At 36.3% G+C, this 17,928-nt stretch overlaps 1 long non-coding RNA gene across 1 annotated transcript; it reads left to right on the top strand.

Annotated features, from left to right (window-relative positions):
• The first annotated feature begins 16,466 nt into the window (after positions 1-16,466).
• LOC147507150 (uncharacterized) lies at positions 16,467-17,710 on the top strand. The gene is made up of 3 exons (XR_015217561.1): positions 16,467-16,527; positions 16,605-16,723; positions 17,204-17,710. It is a non-coding gene; the product is annotated as an uncharacterized LOC147507150 (long non-coding RNA).
• The last annotated feature ends 218 nt before the right edge of the window (positions 17,711-17,928 follow it).

Below are 17,928 nucleotides of genomic sequence, written 5' to 3'. Positions count from 1 at the left end.
CAAGCACCTCACCCATTCAGTCGAATCTAAAGTAAGTACTTGTGCAAGCCTCCCATTTATATAACCATGGAGGCTTTCCATGATACAGAAAACGAGACTCAGAAGATATAGTTGTTGCTTTTTTTGCCGCTTGATCTGCCAAGAAGTTCGCTTCCCTCCAAGTTGATGTGATCATGAGTCGGTGGATACATTTGTTCCATCTATCCTTAAGCTTGTTGGAATCTCTTGTGTATTTCTAAACACTAGTGTGTGTGTGCAAAGTGGAGGAGATGAACAAATGGTATTCTCGCCACTTTAGTGCATAGTAGATAGTCCCACATTGGTTATCCACCACATCGGGTAGGGTTCGGGCCTGGGCTTGGGCTTACTGTTGTGGGTAGTGGTTTGACCAATAGCCTAAACTTGTTTTGCCTTTTTCTTGAAAAGAAGTTTCAGTGTTCTATTAGGAGTTGGTCTCTCTTTCTCCTAACCTCTATAAATAAATAGGGCTGTGAGTCCATAGAGAAAATAGACTTGATCGAAACTCAACTCGGAGAACGTAAAACTCAAACCATCCTTTTTTTCTTCTCTTCTTCCGGCCGTTGAGAGAGTTATATTGTTTTTCTAGAGGGTAGTCCGTTCTAGTGCAAAGTCAGTCAGCTGTTAACCATTGAATCCTGTGAGGAAGACGCCATTTGCCTTTTCTCTCGCACCATGGAAGGGGCGAAATCTTTCCTTAAGGGCTGACCTAATCCGCGCCTTGGTTATTCCCGATTCTTGCTATCCTTGTTTCTTCATTGCTTCTGTTCCTTCGTTTCTACTTTAGTTCTTTGTGTTCATACAACTATTCTAACAATCTTAAGGAAAGAGTTTTGTAGTAGAACAAAGGAGAGTGCTTTAATACGGAAATCAAAAGATAAGTCTTTTACTTTGAATTATTTTTGTGTTATTGTGTTATGACTTTAGAAATTTTCTAATAATTTCGTTTTTGTTAGGGAAACCAATTAAAGATTCAATATTTATTGATCTTTTGTGGTTTATCAAACCCTATATGGTTATAGACCTTTCTCCTACGTTTATGGGAGTCAAATATGAGATTTCTATCAAGAAAAACGTCAAAGTTCGTCTTTTTGACTGTTGCGTCACTCGTTACGGAAACTGCTATAACTTTCAGCTCAGAACTTGGTTTTGCAATCCGCTTTTTGGGTTGAAAAGCTGATTCAAAGAGCTTTCCAGTGGTATAAGGCTTGATACCCAATTATTCATGAGCTGGTTCAGAATTACAGTTCTTTTGAACTGTTTTTTCTAGGAGGAAAATATGGTAATCCGATTTTTCAATCGGTTAGGTATCGTATTCTTTCACTCTTTGCAATTCTTTTGGTTTGATTATATGATGATATTCTTGCCTTGAGTTGCATGCTAGTTTTTCTTAGGAGGGAAATCCCTAAGCTTAAACTTCTTTAATAACCTAGTCAACAAATTATACGTGTTTATCACTGAGGAATTAATTGGTTTGACTAGAAGTAGTTTGATATTAATTTTCTTTGTACATATGTAGATGTATGTAGATGGTCTAAGAGAGACCTTAAGATAGTTAATATCAACCACACTCAAATCTTGGATAGTAATTATAATGTATTCAATGCATAATTGCTTACCTTTATTGAGTGAACGTGTTGTTAGACGATGGTTAGAATTGTACTGTTGTGAAAATACATGTTAGATGAAGTAACTTGTAGCTTATATCCAATATAGCATATGTTAAAGTTGTGTAGCATGCTAGTTTTTGATATTAATCATCGTGGATTTGCTTTAAACTTGATAATAGTTTATTGGTAAAAAAAAAATTTCTAGTTGAAGACATTAATGGGTTGAGCCATTAGATGTTGTGGTAGTACTTGAGGTCTTGTTGATAGGGTATCCTATCTTGCTTGAGCTCATGTAAAAAGAGGAGGTGAAGTCCTCAGTTGTTTTGCATATTCAGTGGCTAGATTTGCTTAAATATCGTATACTTTTTGTTGTGAGGGGTACAGTTAAAGTTTACTTTTTCTGAACCTATGATATGATATTAACCATGTTTGGCATGAATGCATTATTTAACATAGGCATGAAGTTTAACCATGTCATATATTATTAAGTAATGAGCATCGTTGTCTATGAGAGGAAACAATATGAGAAACAATCAATATCCTCCTAAACCTAATTTAGTCAAGGAGATGTAAGGTTATGGATTGTCTTCTTAGATAATATCCTCCAGTGACTATTTTAGACAAGGAGATGTAACGCTTGTGGATTGTCTTATTAGGCATTATCCTCCTATGACTATGAATAAATAGCCAAGGTGATGTACAAGTCGTGGATTGTCTCTATGTAAATTGGAATGTTGAATGATGAAAAGAAGAATGATAATGATATTATCTTGGGTAAAACCTTTTTCATCTAATTCTTCTATTCTTTAAAATTCATTTGAATCACTCGTGAATTTCCTTTCATATAGATAGCATGAACATAATATGACTATGTTTATATGATCCGAATCATAGACTTGAGTAAAGTATATTCTTGTCATAAGAGTGCATTTTATTGTTGTTGTTTCTTTTAGTGTTTGTAGCGGTATAATGTGTTTTGCATATAAGTTTGATTAGGTTGAGTAACCATTGAACTGTGGGGGTGGTGACCCATATGCATGACATTGTTTTACCATAGTTCATCTCACAAAGATAATTGGAAAGACACTTTGAACTACAAAGTATGGAAAGGTCTTGGGCCTATCCAAAAATGTTTCAAAATGTGGGGGTGTCTTGCCAAGGCTATTGTGAATGAATCTAAAAGAAATTTTTTTTTTTTTGACCTAGAATTATCTAGTAGATGTTCATTGGTGAAACTCATAATAGTGATGTTTGTTTTCAGTTGTCATGAGTGATAACAATTTTGTAGATACCACACTATTATTGAATGTCTTATATGCTAATTTTATTTGAGGTTGTGCTTTTCGAAAATGGCATAGAGTGGTTGAATGTTCATAATGAACTACATAAGGTAATCCCATTATTTCTGCACAAGAAATTTGGAAGACTATCAATGAGTATTTCCACCATTACTTGGTGATGATGTTTATATGTTTCTTGAGGAAGATTCATTAACCTATAAGGAAGTTGTCCGCAATATGAAAAGTGTCCTTTTTGAGGATACAACTCCTCTAAACCGGACTTTTGATTTATTGGGGGATCTATAGGTTGAATTGGATCTTCAAGAGAAAACTAAAACGTGATAGTTGTATTGCAAAATACAATGCTAATAATAATAGCCAAGGGGTTTCAATCAGAGACAAGATTTATACTATTTTGAAACCTTGCTCATATAACTAGAATTTCTTCTACAGAATTCTAAAGACTCTAGTTGAGTAGTTGTGCGGAACTACAATACCAAGTAGTACCGTGATGAAATTTGAAGGTATACAATTTAGTTAAATCTTTGTATGAGTTGATTCAAGCGCCTATAAATGGCATGAGCAATTCAACAACATATTAGTGTCATATGGATGTCAAAGCACCGTTGTTGATAAAAAAATGTGTACTTTCTTTAGAGCAAAGCAAGACATATGTGTTAATCTCTCTTTGTTTAGATGATTTAATATCATGAGTGCTAGCATTGAGAATGTGTATGAGACAGAGAAATTCCTATTTGAAACACATCATAAACCGTCATTGAAAATGATAGTTTATTATGTTGTTAAACTCATTTCTGTAACTGCTATATTCAGTTGTCAAGATGTTGACGTTTGAATATGGTTGAAGGCCACAGCGTACCTTAAACCAGACCGGCCGGATGGTATAGGGGAATTTCGGGCACTCATAGAATTGAATGACTGGTGAATATAGGAATTAAAACTCATGTTGGTCTCATTATATTGTTATAGCACTTAGTAGAAATATTTTTCATTGAAAAGTATGGGTATTATGATAGTAAGCATGTGTTAACACATTTTGTGACAAATATCCATCTTATGAAAAATAATCTCCTTGTGTTTTCTCATACTAAATATGTCAATATCATTGGTAGCCAATTGTACTTGATGGATAATGTATGTGAGACATGACATTGCCTACATTAATGGCATCTTGGAAATGATAACCCATTGTGTCCTTATAAGGAACTTTGATGTATATTGTCGATTATCCAAGTACTATAGCGAGCCATTGATTATGGACTGATATTTAGTAGATTTCCATTATTGTTAGAAGGGTAATATGTTATAAACCGGATCCAAGAATGTTTATGTGTTTACCTTTGGTGGAAATTGAGTGTCTTGGATATCATCCAAGCTAATCGCCTTAGAAAAAAGCATGTGATGATCTTTGAGTGGGTTAGCAACCTCTTGGCAAATCTTCCCATTGGCTCTAAACAGCCTCCCCGATGTGTATATGCTTTGCAACTGTCTCATTCAGAATAGCTAAGACATGTTATCTTATGTGCAATGGGGAAAAGAATACATGTAAGTTGAGATATAAATTAATCAAGCAGCTGCTAGAGATTATGTTAGGTTGGACTTAGTTTGGCCACATGTCTAACTGCACCACTTCTTTGGAGGCAAGTGGTTATACGTCGAGGGGGATGGGACTTTTGCCTTAGATAGAGGGCGACACTGACGGCAACCCCACCTATGTGATTGGAGATCCCATGAATTAGGTTCAAAGGGAAAAACAAGTCACCTCGTCGCTCTGGTATGCTATTGTCTTTCTTTGAGACGTCCCACCCTATGACTAGATAGCATTATTGTATACTTTGTATAACTTGAATAGCAATGAGAAAAGGCTGAGTTATTTTACTCTTAATGGAATCCATAGTCCATTATTTTTATGAGATAGTGTATTCTAACCTGCTATGTACACTTTGATGGATATCCACCTACGTGAATGTAGAACTGGGTCGGTTCTTATGAGTATTCGTGCAAGTACTCTAGAGCATTCACATAACACAGGCGTAAGAGGGCCAAAAAAGCAACAACACCGCTTAACGGGCATATATAATGAAAGAGCAATGTGGGTGCATGTCCTCTATTTTACTACAAGGGAATGTTGGTTCAAAGATTTTTTAATCCACCACTTTCACGTATTATAAGACATGTTACCCTATGGTAGTTCAAGCCCGTAAAAGCACCAGTATCTTATGCATTGTTTTTTCGATTCTCTCTGACATTTCGTTAACCCATTTCTTTTGTAATTCCAAAATAGTGGGGGACTATTAGTATTTTGAAATAGTGGGGGATTGTTGGAATCTCTTGTGTATTTCTAAACACTAGTGTGTGTGTGCAAAGTGGAGGAGATGAACAAATGGTATTCTCGCCACTTTAGTGCATAGTAGATAGTCCCACATTGGTTATCCACCACATCGGGTGGGTTCGGCCCTGGGCTTGGGCTTCTTTGTTGTTGTGGGTAGTGGTTTGACCAATAGCTTTAAACTTGTTTTGCCTTTTTCTTGAAAGCAAAGAAGTTTAGGTGTTCTATTAGGAGTTGGTCTCTCTTTTCTCCTAACCTCTATAAATAGGACTGTGAGTCCATAGAGAAAATAGACTTGATCGAGAAACTCAACTCGAGAAAACGAAAACTCAAACCAGTCCTTTTCTTCTTCTCTTCTTCTGTCGGCCGCCGAGAGAGAGTTATATTGCTGTTCTAGAGGGTAGTCGTTCTAGTGCAAAGTCAGGCTCACATTAACCATTGAATCTGTGAGGAAAGACGCATGCTTGTTGCCTTTACGCACCATTGGAAGGGCGAAATCTTTCCTTAAGGATGACCTAATCCGCCTTGGTTATTCCCGCCATCGCTATCCTTGTTTCTTCATTGCTCTTTGTTCCTACGTTCTACTTTAGTTCTGTGTTCATACAACTATTCTAACAAAGTGACATGGAAGTTTGCCCTGACCCAAATGCGAAACCATCCCTTTGAATCTGATTCGACATTTCGACGCACACATTCTTCCCTACCTCCACACTCTCTAAGATGGCTAAGCACTCGACCATATAGTTTGTGTTGACACCTATTTTCCCGATATGTTTCCTTGTTACTAAGGTTCTCTTTATAGAGTTTCAATGTCTTGTATGAACGAATGCACCTCTTCCAACCTCAAAGAGCACGCCTCTTTAGTAGAGACGGGGGGGGGCTTTTTGAAAACCCAAGAAATGACACTACAATTAGTACAAAAAATTTCTCAATATATAAGGCTTAAGCCTCCATTTCTTGAGGATAGTGTACTACTAGATTTTGGACCGGGCATACCGGATCTATTAAATATTTTGTGTGTGAAAAAGCTTTTACAAAATGTCTCACACAAATTTTCGAATCGAGAATATATTTTTATTAAAAATAAATCAAAATCGTTAATGAGCAGCGATTATGGTGCATAAGTACTTGGAAACTAAGGGGATCAAATTGAGATAGCATATTCACTTTGTGGTTTAAGATATTAATCCGTAATTTTTAAATAGAATTATCTTAAACTTCGGTCTAGCTTGTATAATAGTTTTCTTAGATTTATAGTGATTTAGCGGCAAATTTTCGAATCGAATATATTTTTATTGAAAATAAACCCAAATATGTTAATGAGCAAATGATTATGGTGTATAAGTACTTGGAAACTAAGGGATTAAATTGAGATAACCTTTTCACTTTATGATTTAGAATATTAATCCATAATTTTCAAATAGAATTATCTTAAACTTAATCTAGTTTGTATAATAGTTTTATTAGATTTATGGTGATTTAGTCAGAAATCATCACCATTCGACTTATGTACTAATGTGTACAAATCACTAAAACAGATTGATTATTTTCATATCATCAAAAATACACTAGTCTCATTTGAAAAGATTTATCACATGAACGTGTCCTATGAGCGGGTGTCATTATATTAAATTATTCTAAAAAATATTAGCAACTATGCATAACTATGAAAAATAAAAAATTATATTAATTACTCATTTAAATTTCTTGCATCATTCTCTATAAAAGGAAGCACCAAACCTTGATAAAACTCATTGACTTCTTTTTATGTTAGGTTTAATAATATAAATTTGATTAAAGTTTTGTGAGAATGTCCAATGTGGCCAAAATAATATTGAAGTCGCTTGAATAGCAAGACATTCCCAATCACAATAAAAAAAATTATAATAAATACTATTTAAAAATGCAAAACTATATTTGTCGAGACATTTATTCTCTCTACATATAATACAAATATGTTTTAGAGTTATTAGTTCAATGCATTTGCATCAAGTTTTGATTTTCCATTAATTATATATTCTTTGAGATTAGTTTAATGTAGTGCGTTGCATCCAAATTTATAATTTTTCATTAATTATTCTTTAAGGCTAGTTCAATGCAGTTGCATCAAGTTTCCAATTTTACATTAATTATTATTTGAGGTTAGTTCGGTCAATTGTATTCACTTTATGATTTCCGATTAGTTATTCATTAAGGTTAATTGATGCATTGCATCCAATTTTCGATGTTTAGTTAATTAGTCTTTGAGATTAGTTCATTGTATTTGCATTCATGTTCCAATCTCCGTTAATTACTCTTTGAGGTTAGTTTAATACATCTGTATCCAGTTTCTGATTTCCTATTAATTGTTTTTCTAGGTTAGTTCGATAGTTTACAATTTCTATACAGTTTACATATATGTAAGGGTCTGTTTTTATAAATTCACTTTCGTTTTGGGTTCCTAATTACTTTCGTAATTATTCATGTGAGAAGGTTAAAAAAGTGGACATTTATGCTTTGAGGTCAGTGCGATGCAGTTACATCCGACTTCCGATTTCTAGTTAACTATTTTTTGAGGTTATTTCAATGCATTTGCATCCAATTTTTGATTTCCCGTTAGTTAATCTCTGATTTTAGTTTAATGCAATTGCATCCAGTTTTTGGTTTTCCGTTAATTATTCTTTGAGGTTAGTTCAATGCAGTTGCATCCGATTTCCGATTTTATGTTAATTGTTTTTTGAGATTAGTTCAATGCATTTGCATCAAGTTTCCGATTTCCCATTAATTATTTTTTGAGGTTAGTTCAATGCAGTTACATCAAATTTATAATTTCCCATTAATTATTCATTAAGGTTAGTTCAGTGCGGTTTCATCCATTTTTTAATGTTTCGTTAATTAGTCTTTGAGATTACTTCATTGCATTTGGATCCAGTTTTCAATTTCCCGTTAATAACTCTTTAAGGTTAGTTCAATGCATCTGCATCTAGTTTCTGATTATTTATGCTTTGAGGTTAGTTCGATACAATTATATCCGGTTTCTGATTTCCCGTTAACTATTCTTTGAGGTTATTTCAATGCATTTGCATTTAGTTTCCAATTTTCCACCAATTATTCTATGAGGTTAGTTCAATGCAGTTGCATTCAGTTTTTTATTTTTTGTTTATTATTTTTTGAGTTAAGTTCAATGCATTTGCATCAAGTTTTTGGTTTCCCATTAATTATTATTTGAGGTTTGTTTGATGTATTTGCATACTATTTCCGATTTTTCGTTAAATATTTTTCAAAGATTTGCATCCAATTTCTAATTTCCTATTAATTATTCTCTGTCGTTAGTTTAATGCAATTTGTATAAAGTTTTTAATTTCCCGTTAATTACTCTTTGAGCTCAGTTATGTATTTGAATCCAGTTTTCGATTTCTTTATAATTATCTAATGTGGTGTGTAATACCAAGTTCTACTGATCCATCTGTAGTGTCATTGCAAACATGACATAAAAGTAAATTATGCTTAATTTACTATGTGGGATCATCGAAGATTATTCAGTTTTCGATTTCCAGTTAATTATTCTTTAAATTATGCATGACTCACTATATGGAATCGATCTTTAAAGATTATCTACGAACGGGTGTTGTTAAATTAATTATTCTGAAAAATATTTGCAAATATGCAGAACTATTATATATTAATATTATATTTATCACTAAACCAAATTTCTTATAACGTTAAAAACCTCACTCTCCATTAAAAAAAAACTTGCATTTGATAAAATCCTTCAACTTCATTTTGTTGTTTAATAATAGAAGTTTGATTGATGTTTTGTGAGATTGCCTAATAAAGCGAAGTTCATATATATTGAAGCTACTTGAATACGAAAAGAGATAAAATAAACACCATTTTAAATACAAAACTATATTTATCGAGACATTCCCACAACATATAACCCAACTATGCTTTGAGGTTAGTTCAATGCATTTGCATCCAGTTTCTGATTTTCCGTTATTTATATTTTGATGTTAGTTTAATGCAGTTGCATCCAATTTCTAATTCTCGTTATTTATTTTTTGAGATCAATTCAATGTCGTTGCATCCAGTTTCTGATTTATCGTTAATTATTTTTTTTTTGTTAGTTTAATACATTTGCATCCAATTTCCAATTTCCTGTTAATTGTTCTTCAAGGTCAGTTCGATGCATTTGCATCCAGTTTTTGATTTCCCGTTAATTATTCTGTGAGATTAATTTAATGTATTTGCATCCAGTTTCTGATTTCTCGTTTATTATTTAATAAAGTTGTATTTGCATATAGTTTCCGATTTCCCGTTAATTATTTTTTAAGATTAGTTCCACGCATTTGCATTATATATGTTTCTAATTTATAATTAATTTTTCTTTGAGGTTAGTTCAATGCAGTTGTATTCAATTTCCGATTTCATGTTTATTTAATCTTTGAGGATTAGCTCAATGTATTTGCATCCAGTTTCCGATTTTATGACAATTATTTTTTAATGTTAGTTTGATGTATTTGCATCCAAGTTTTGATTTTCTGTTAATTATTCTTTGAGGTTAGTTTAATGTAATTGTATCCATATTCCGATTTTCTATTAATTAATTTTTAAGATTAGTTTAATGCTTGTATTTGCATCCAGTTTTCGATTTTTCCGTTAAATATTATTTGAGGTTAGTTCGATACATTTGCATCCAGTTTTGGTTCCCCATTAATTGTTTTTTTTTTTTCGTTAGTTTCATTCAATATTATACATATTTTAAAATATTTGTCATTATTGCTTTGTCATTATTATTTTTTTTCTTTTCATTTTCTATTATATATTTTGTGATGTTATTTTTAGTATAATTTTTACTGCGTTAAAGATATATTCAAATAAGTTAGGTGTTTTATCATAGTCTCATAGACACTAAAATTGTATGATTTGTAATATGGAATTAGTTTCTACAAATCACTTATTTTTTAGCAATTTTTTTATTTGATCAAATATATAAAAATTAGAACAATAAAAGTGTTTGATTCGTAACATAAAATTACATTCTACAAATCACCTATTTTTTAGCAATTTTTTATTTTATTTTATCAAATATATAAGAATTGACAATACACTCAAACTCTCCAAATATAAGAATTAGAAATACACTCAAACTTTCCAAAGAGGTTTAATATAGGTAGGATTGTAGGCTATTAGAAAATACTATCTTTCATATTATAGTGCCACATAGGATAGAGAAAAATCTAACTCTCATAGAGTGACACATAGGAGAGAGAAAATCCTCCTTTAAAGGTCTCTGTTTTAGTATATAGATAGTAGATTTGCTCCTTCATATACATTGCGCCACCCCCCAACTCAACCTAAATTCCTGGCTCCGTCCAACACACCTCTTCAATGTATGACGTGTCTGTTCCTCACATTAATTCATTTGAAAAACACCGTGGCTCATACATGGATGTGATCATGTGCTCTAAAATATACATTTGGACAAGATCCAATCCATCCAACCGATCCAAGTACTACCACTCTAACCAATATATAGATTCTCAAACTATAATACAATCTCACCACCATAAGTTCCCCACCAAGATAAGTGACTCAAAGGTACGATCGAGAAAACCTTGATGACCGATTACCAACCAAGCTTTAAGTCTTTAACTTCAATGACTATTTTGTCGGTCGCTGTTGCTCAAGACCTTGTTGTTTCTAGCTAGCCCAAAATCATCCAAACCACCGACCTCTCGGTACTAACTTCCAACTTTGAGTTTCATCCTAATATTGCATAACAGAAATAGTTTGCAAACCCCACGAACTCTTAAACAAAGAGTTCCAACCATTGTCTTTTTTTTTTTGGTAAGAGGAATAGTATATTGAAATTTACAAAGAGTTACAAAAGTTGTGAAGTGTGAACAGTCATACATGTATGCCTGTTCAGTTCAAAGCTAAACAAAGAGTTCCAACCATTGTCAAATAAAGCGTCAACAAGAGACAAACTAACAGAGAAAACACAGTTGCCACTAATCTAAGACCTAGGCTTTTCCTTCTTCTCCTTGAAAAGGGCAAGGAGAGAGACACCGGATACCTTGACCAACCTGAAACGAATATCACCAACAGCATGTCCCTTTTGTCCAAACCCTGCAATCAACACCTCATCATTTTCTTTGATGTAGTTCAAACAACCATCATTGCAGGGCACATTGGTATGGGAGTTCAACAGAAGGCAAAGAAAAGCTACTCACCCTCAATGCCTATTGTTGGGGATTATATCAATACCAATCGATTCCCCCACTACACAGATAACTTGTATTTGAACACAATTCAACTCCGGACAAAATCTAAATATCAACTACAACCTATACTAACATGCCCAACTCGCTAAACAACTATTAACAACGGATAATAATGTAAAGCAGAAAAAGCAAACCACAACACAAAGATTTACCGTGGTTCGGCCAATGATGCCTACTTCCACAAGAGCCAGTTCTTAATAAAGTGGGAAGGAAGATTACAATCTCTCCTTTCAGTCTTTCACCTTACTAGATCACTCTTATCTCTTTACAGGGTTGTATCTCTGTAAAGGTTCTCTCTCTTTGTTTTAGTCCGATTCCAATCCTTCCGACTTGTTAGGTTAGGTTTTCCAAAACCTTGATTTTTGGTTTTATCTCCAAAACCAAATTTCGGCGAATCGTGTAGCAAAGCCCACGAAAATTAGACTCGAAGCCTTGGCCTTCTTTGAGCCTGAAAGGCCAATGTACCGAGATCGAAGCTGGTCGCCCCCTATGAAGCGGGGTCGCCTTATAGTCTATTGGAACTCGAGCGCCGAAGTCGCGCCCTCTCCGAAAAGCCTTGGCCTCGACATTCTCGATGCCGAATTCGCTCCGTTTCTCTCCAGCTCTGTTTCTCTCCTCATGTGAGGGATAACTCCAACAATCTCCCCCTCCCGAACAGTGAGGGGAATACCTCCATGCAATTTCCAAATCAACAGGAGGAGCATGCTACCATTCCGGCGATAACACAACAAATATCAAACTTACCTTTCGGTAAGACTTTGGTCATCATATCCGACCCGTTCTTGTCGGTATGGATCTTCTCGATACACAAATGCTTGTCTTCGAGTACTTCTCTAATCCAATGATAACGCACGTGTATGTGCTTGGATCTAGAATGAAAACTCGGATTCTTGCTCAAGTGGATGACGCCTCGATCGTCACATAGAACTACAAACTGTTTCTGCTTTAGCCCTAGTTCGTCGAAGAACCTCTTCATCCATAGCAACTCTTTGCAACACTCAGTGGCTGCAATATACTCGACTTCTATAGTGGAGAGGGCAACACACTTTTGCAACTTAGATTGCCAAGAAACTGCTCCCCCTGCAAAAGTAACCAGATAACCGGAGGTGGACTTCATCGAGTCAACATCACCTGCCATGTCTGCATCAGTGTAACCTTCAAGTAAGGGCTTACTTCCACCAAAACACAAACACGATTTGGAAGTGCCTTTGAGATATCTCAATATCCACTTAACACCTTCCCAATGCTCTTTACCCGGTTTGACATGAAATCGCTTTACCACCCCAACGGCGAAAGCAATGTCCGGTTTAGTACACACCATGGCATACATCAAACTGCCCACTGCGGATGCATAAGGAATCTTTTCCATCTGACTCTGCTCATGCTCACCCTTAGGACACATCTCTTTGGTCATGCAGAATTGGCCACCAAGCGGACAAACCGACCGGGTTTCGCCAGCGATCCATGTTGAATCTCTTCAACACCTTCTCAATGTAGCTTTCTTGAGAAAGCCACAACTTCCCACTCTTTCTGTCACGAGTGATCCGCATCCCAAGTATCTACTTTGCTTGACCCAAATCCTTCATCTCAAAGGACTTACTCAAGTCTTTCTTTAGCTTGGATATCTTGTTGATGTTTGGGCCAACTATCAACATATCATCCACATACAAAGAATAAAGACAATGAAATCCCCATCTGGAAATCTCTGAACAAACACACAATGATCGGAAGCAGACTTCTTGTATCCTTGCTTCGCCATAAAGGAGTCAAACTTTATGTACCACTGTCTCGGTGCTTGCTTCAACCCATACAAGCTCTTTATCAGCTTGCATACTAGGTGCTCCTTGCCTTTGACCTCAAACCCTTCGGGTGGTCCATATAGACATCTTCTTCAAGGTCTCCATGAAGAAAAGCGCCTTAACATCTAGTCGCTTTCAACCTCTAGGTTCATACTTGCGGCCATACCCAATACCACCCGGATAGAAGTCATCTTTACTACAGGAGAGAAAATCTCATCAAAGTCAATCCCTTTTCTTTGACCGAATCCCTTCACAACAAGGCGAGCTTTATGCCTTGGGTGAGGATTGTTCTCCTCATGCTTGACTTTGTATATCCACTTATTCTTGAGAACTTTTCTCCCCGTGGGTTTCTCGACTAACTCATAAGTGTGATTCTTATGCAAAGAATCCATCTCGCCATGCATGGCCTTCAACCACTTTTCCTTGTCCGTACCTTCAAGTGCCTCTTGATAGTACATAGGTTCTCCACCATCCGGATAGTAGCACGTGACATTATGTGGTGGATACTGGTTGAAGCTAGTCTTCCTCTCTGTCGGACCTCCTTGCCCCATCTGCCGGGTGCCTCGAGTATGCACTTCCGCTTTGCTCGTGGTGGTTCATGCATCTCATCTGCATCTTCTATACCAATAGGTTCTATCCCATCATGAGCAATAGGATTCTCATCATGAGCTTCAAACTCATGGTTCTCGGCGATTCTCGATGCCTACGCTCGTTCGCTCCACAGTAGGAACTTCTGGTTCTGAATCAACAAGATAATTGGTGAAGGCCTGTAGCTTCTCACCCTCCTTAAAGTCTGCTATGGTTTGGTCTTCTAAGAACACAACATCTCGACTTCGGATTACCTTCTTGTTAATCGGATCATAGAGTTTGTAACCAAACTTTTCCTCTCCATAACCCAGAAAAATGCACTGCTTGGCTTTGTCATCAAGCTTGGATCTCTCATCCTTCGGAATATGCACAAATGCCCTGCACCCAAATACCCTCAAGTATCCATAATCAACATCTCTGCCTGACCATACTCTCTCCGATAATCACTATTTAGAGGCTTTGCCGCGACGAGGTTGATCACATGCACGGCCAGTATGCGCATTGCTTCTACCCAAGAGCTTCTAGGTAGCTTAGAGTGAGATAGCATGCATCTCATCCTCTACAATGGTACGGTTCATTCTCTCGCTATTCCATTCTTTGCGGTGTCTTGGGAACGGTCGGCTCATGACGTAATCCCATGACTCGCAATACTCTTCAAATGGCCGAATGTACTCACCCCCATTATCCGCGAAATACACTTCAACAACTTCCCATCTCTCTTTCCACCATGCTTTGTGGAATTTCTCAAACACGCCAAGTACTTCATCCTTGGTCTTCGGACTATAGGCCCATATCTTTCTTGACGATCATCAATGAATGTCAAGAAGTAATGGCTCCCCGGTGGGACTTTACTCTCATAGGACCACATAAGTCTCGTGTGCACTAGTTCAAGGACGACAAGTCCTTTCTGTGAGACGGGAATCTTTGGAAAGACACACCACGGTTGCTTTCCTACCAAACAATGAGTACATGTATTTAAATGTGTACCTTTAATGTCCGGCACGGCCTTTTGCTTAGCAAGAACTTCCATCCCTTTTATGCCCATGTGACACGGTCTCTTGCCACCCAGATTGGATGAAGCTTCTTCTCACGCATTCGCTTCTGCTTTACACAAACTAGCCTGTGGTTTTGTAAAGAGAGCAAGTTTTCTTTCCTCCGCTGCTACAATGGAACCTCTCGCTTTCGGTTTCCATACCCCGCTACCAAACGAGTTTACAAAGCCATCGCCATCTAATTTCCCAGCCAAATTAATTAGGCTTAACCGTATGTCGTGGACATGTCTTACATCCTTGAGTGTCAAGGTGTAGCCGACATTGGTTTCTATATGAACATCTCCAATGCCTATAATCTTCGAGACTCCATCGTTACCCATCCCACTTCACCATATTCACCACACAGTACCGTAGGTAGTGAAGAATCCCTGGCGGTGTGACGTGCTAGGATGCTCCTGTATCTATCACCCACTCTGTATCCTGACATGAGGTACTAAGACAGCACACACCACAATCTGACACAATTCCCACTAGGTCGTCGACTAGTGCGGTAGTATCTCTGCCTGTGTTTCCGTTCCTCTGCACCATGTCTTCATGTACACAGTTATTCTTCTCATCCCTCTTCAGTGTTCTGCACTCATATCTGAAGTGGCCTTTTGTGGCACAATAGTAACATTGCCTCTCTGCCTTAGGAGTTCTAGCTTCACCCCTAGATTTACTTCTGTCATCACCTCTAGAACGAGATGGTTTTCTGTTTTGACCTCTCCCCCGTTTCTCTGTGAAAAGGATCTCTGAGTGAGAAGAGCTGCTTCTTGCACTCCTTCTAGTCTCTTATATATAATGGGAAAACTAGCCACCGTTTATTAGTTCCCGTATCTTTGGTTTTAGCCCAAACTTTTAAATCACAAGGGTACCCAAAAGTTTCACCCACAAAATTTTCTACCGTTCACATTCGAAGGGTAAATTAGTTATTACGTATTAGTTCCCGTATTCCCCTAAATTGGTAAGTTAAAGCATCCTCCCGACTATAAAACTCAACGTCTTCGTAAAACAGATACACCGTTTCGCGGTTTCCCAATTAAAAAAAAATAACCGTTATCGTCTTCTCTGTTCCCAATCATCCGGTGAGATTCTTACATTCTTCTTCTTCTTCTCTTCTTATTATCTATCTAATTATCTTATTATCTTCTTCTTATTACATTCATCTAATTATCTATCCTTATTTATGTTTGGAATCCTTTGTGAGTCGAGAAACAAGTGGGAAAGAAGAGCTCCTCTCACCCCTTCACACTGTGCGCGCCTTCTACACGGAGGAAGGGTAAAACCGGTGTCACACGATAATCGTCCGACCATCCACTAAGCGCATCCATCACGGCTCTTTATGAGGATATTGGCTATCATTTATCACATGATCTATCGAGAATCGCGGTCTTATTTTGGGCATCAAACACCCAAAGGTGCATACTTCAATTCATTTGCCCTTCTACTTACTATCAACGATCACTACGTAATTTTTTTTCTTTTCCTCGGCTTCGGTTATAGATGATTCTTCCCGAGAGGGCTTTACACTTTCTTCTCTCACACCCACAAGGTGCAGAAAGAAAGCATGCCTTTGCTAGATAAGGTACCTCCTTATTCAGGGCCCTATCCAAAGAGTACGATGCTTACATTTTTTTTTTATTAAATTCTATAAACCTGCAGATACTAGATGAAAGGGCGTCTTTGTTTGACTATGAGCTTACTGTTGGAGACCATGGGCGAGGGTTGCTTGCATTTGGAAAATTTTCTGGTAAAGCTGGATTAATTGACTTCTTACATGGGTTAGGAAAATTATTGCCCCAAACCTTCTCAGTTTCTTTACTGCTGTATTATTATATCACTCTCACCATACTTTTTCTATCCGTGTGCGTCACCTAATATTGCATTCTTTAAAATCTTCATTTTTCTACTTTAAATACTTAGGCTCAGGTTAATGTTGTTAAGTAATTGAAGCCACATAGGGGATTCCTTACCAGCTTTGTTGTTTGTATAGTCGAATGGACCCATGAATTAAGCATTCTCAAAGAACAATTTTCAAGGTTCATGAATCCATATATACTTCTAATATTAATAAAAACTCTTCTATTGATGTGTGGCGGAACATACCGATATACATTACTATTAAAAGTATAGTCCACTCGACAATCTATTGGTAGTCATTCAGTAACCCTGTTTTCTTAATGTTTACAGATTGTTGTGTTGTGTAACTTTTGTATGTTAGAATGATAAGAGCGTGAATCTTTTCTACTATTAAATTTCAGGTTATCTAAGTCTTGGATATTCAACACCTTTCCTCTCACTGGGAGCATCTTATATGTTTCCTTCTCTGGCTTCCGCGAAAGCTGCAGTGATTGTTGTTGCTGAAGAGATAGCTACGCTAGGACTGCCATCTGGAATCTGTCCTTTTGTCTTTATATTCACAGGATCAGGAAATGGTATTGATGTACTACTGAAATTTTGATTTCCATTCTTATAATTCTCCAGAACTTGATCATCCGCCAGGTTTGTCTTTTCTCTTCTTCTATTGGAATTGAATTTAATACTCAGAATGTTTCGAATTTATGAATTGCACACCAGTTCTTCACGAAAGAGACGACATCAAGTAGTAAGTTAGTCCTTTTTAATTTTTTAAGTTCTTTATCTATTACCATTTTCTTTAATATTACCATTTTTAATTAATCCTCCTTTTAAAATTTAGTGTTTGTTAACGTGATACAAAGATGGAAATAAATATAAACTTTGGATAGCGTTCAATCATTCTGATGAGCTTTTCTCTCATGAAGGTATTCTCAAGCCAATCTAAATATACATTTTTCATTCATTTCCATTTTATTGTACAATAGATGTCTCCGGCTTGAATTTGTGTAATACCCAATCATCCTTAGTAATCTGCCTCATAGGTGTTTGACTAAATCACATAACGAGATACATTCTAGGTTAGTGTATTTTCTTTTTCATTTAAGGATGGTCTTTTCGACAAATTTAT

This window comes from Coptis chinensis, chromosome 3, assembly GCF_015680905.1.
Source record: "Coptis chinensis isolate HL-2020 chromosome 3, ASM1568090v1, whole genome shotgun sequence".
Lineage (NCBI taxonomy): Eukaryota > Viridiplantae > Streptophyta > Magnoliopsida > Ranunculales > Ranunculaceae > Coptis > Coptis chinensis.
Note: the sequence above shows the minus strand (reverse complement) of the source record. Positions and strands in the feature narration are given on the sequence as shown.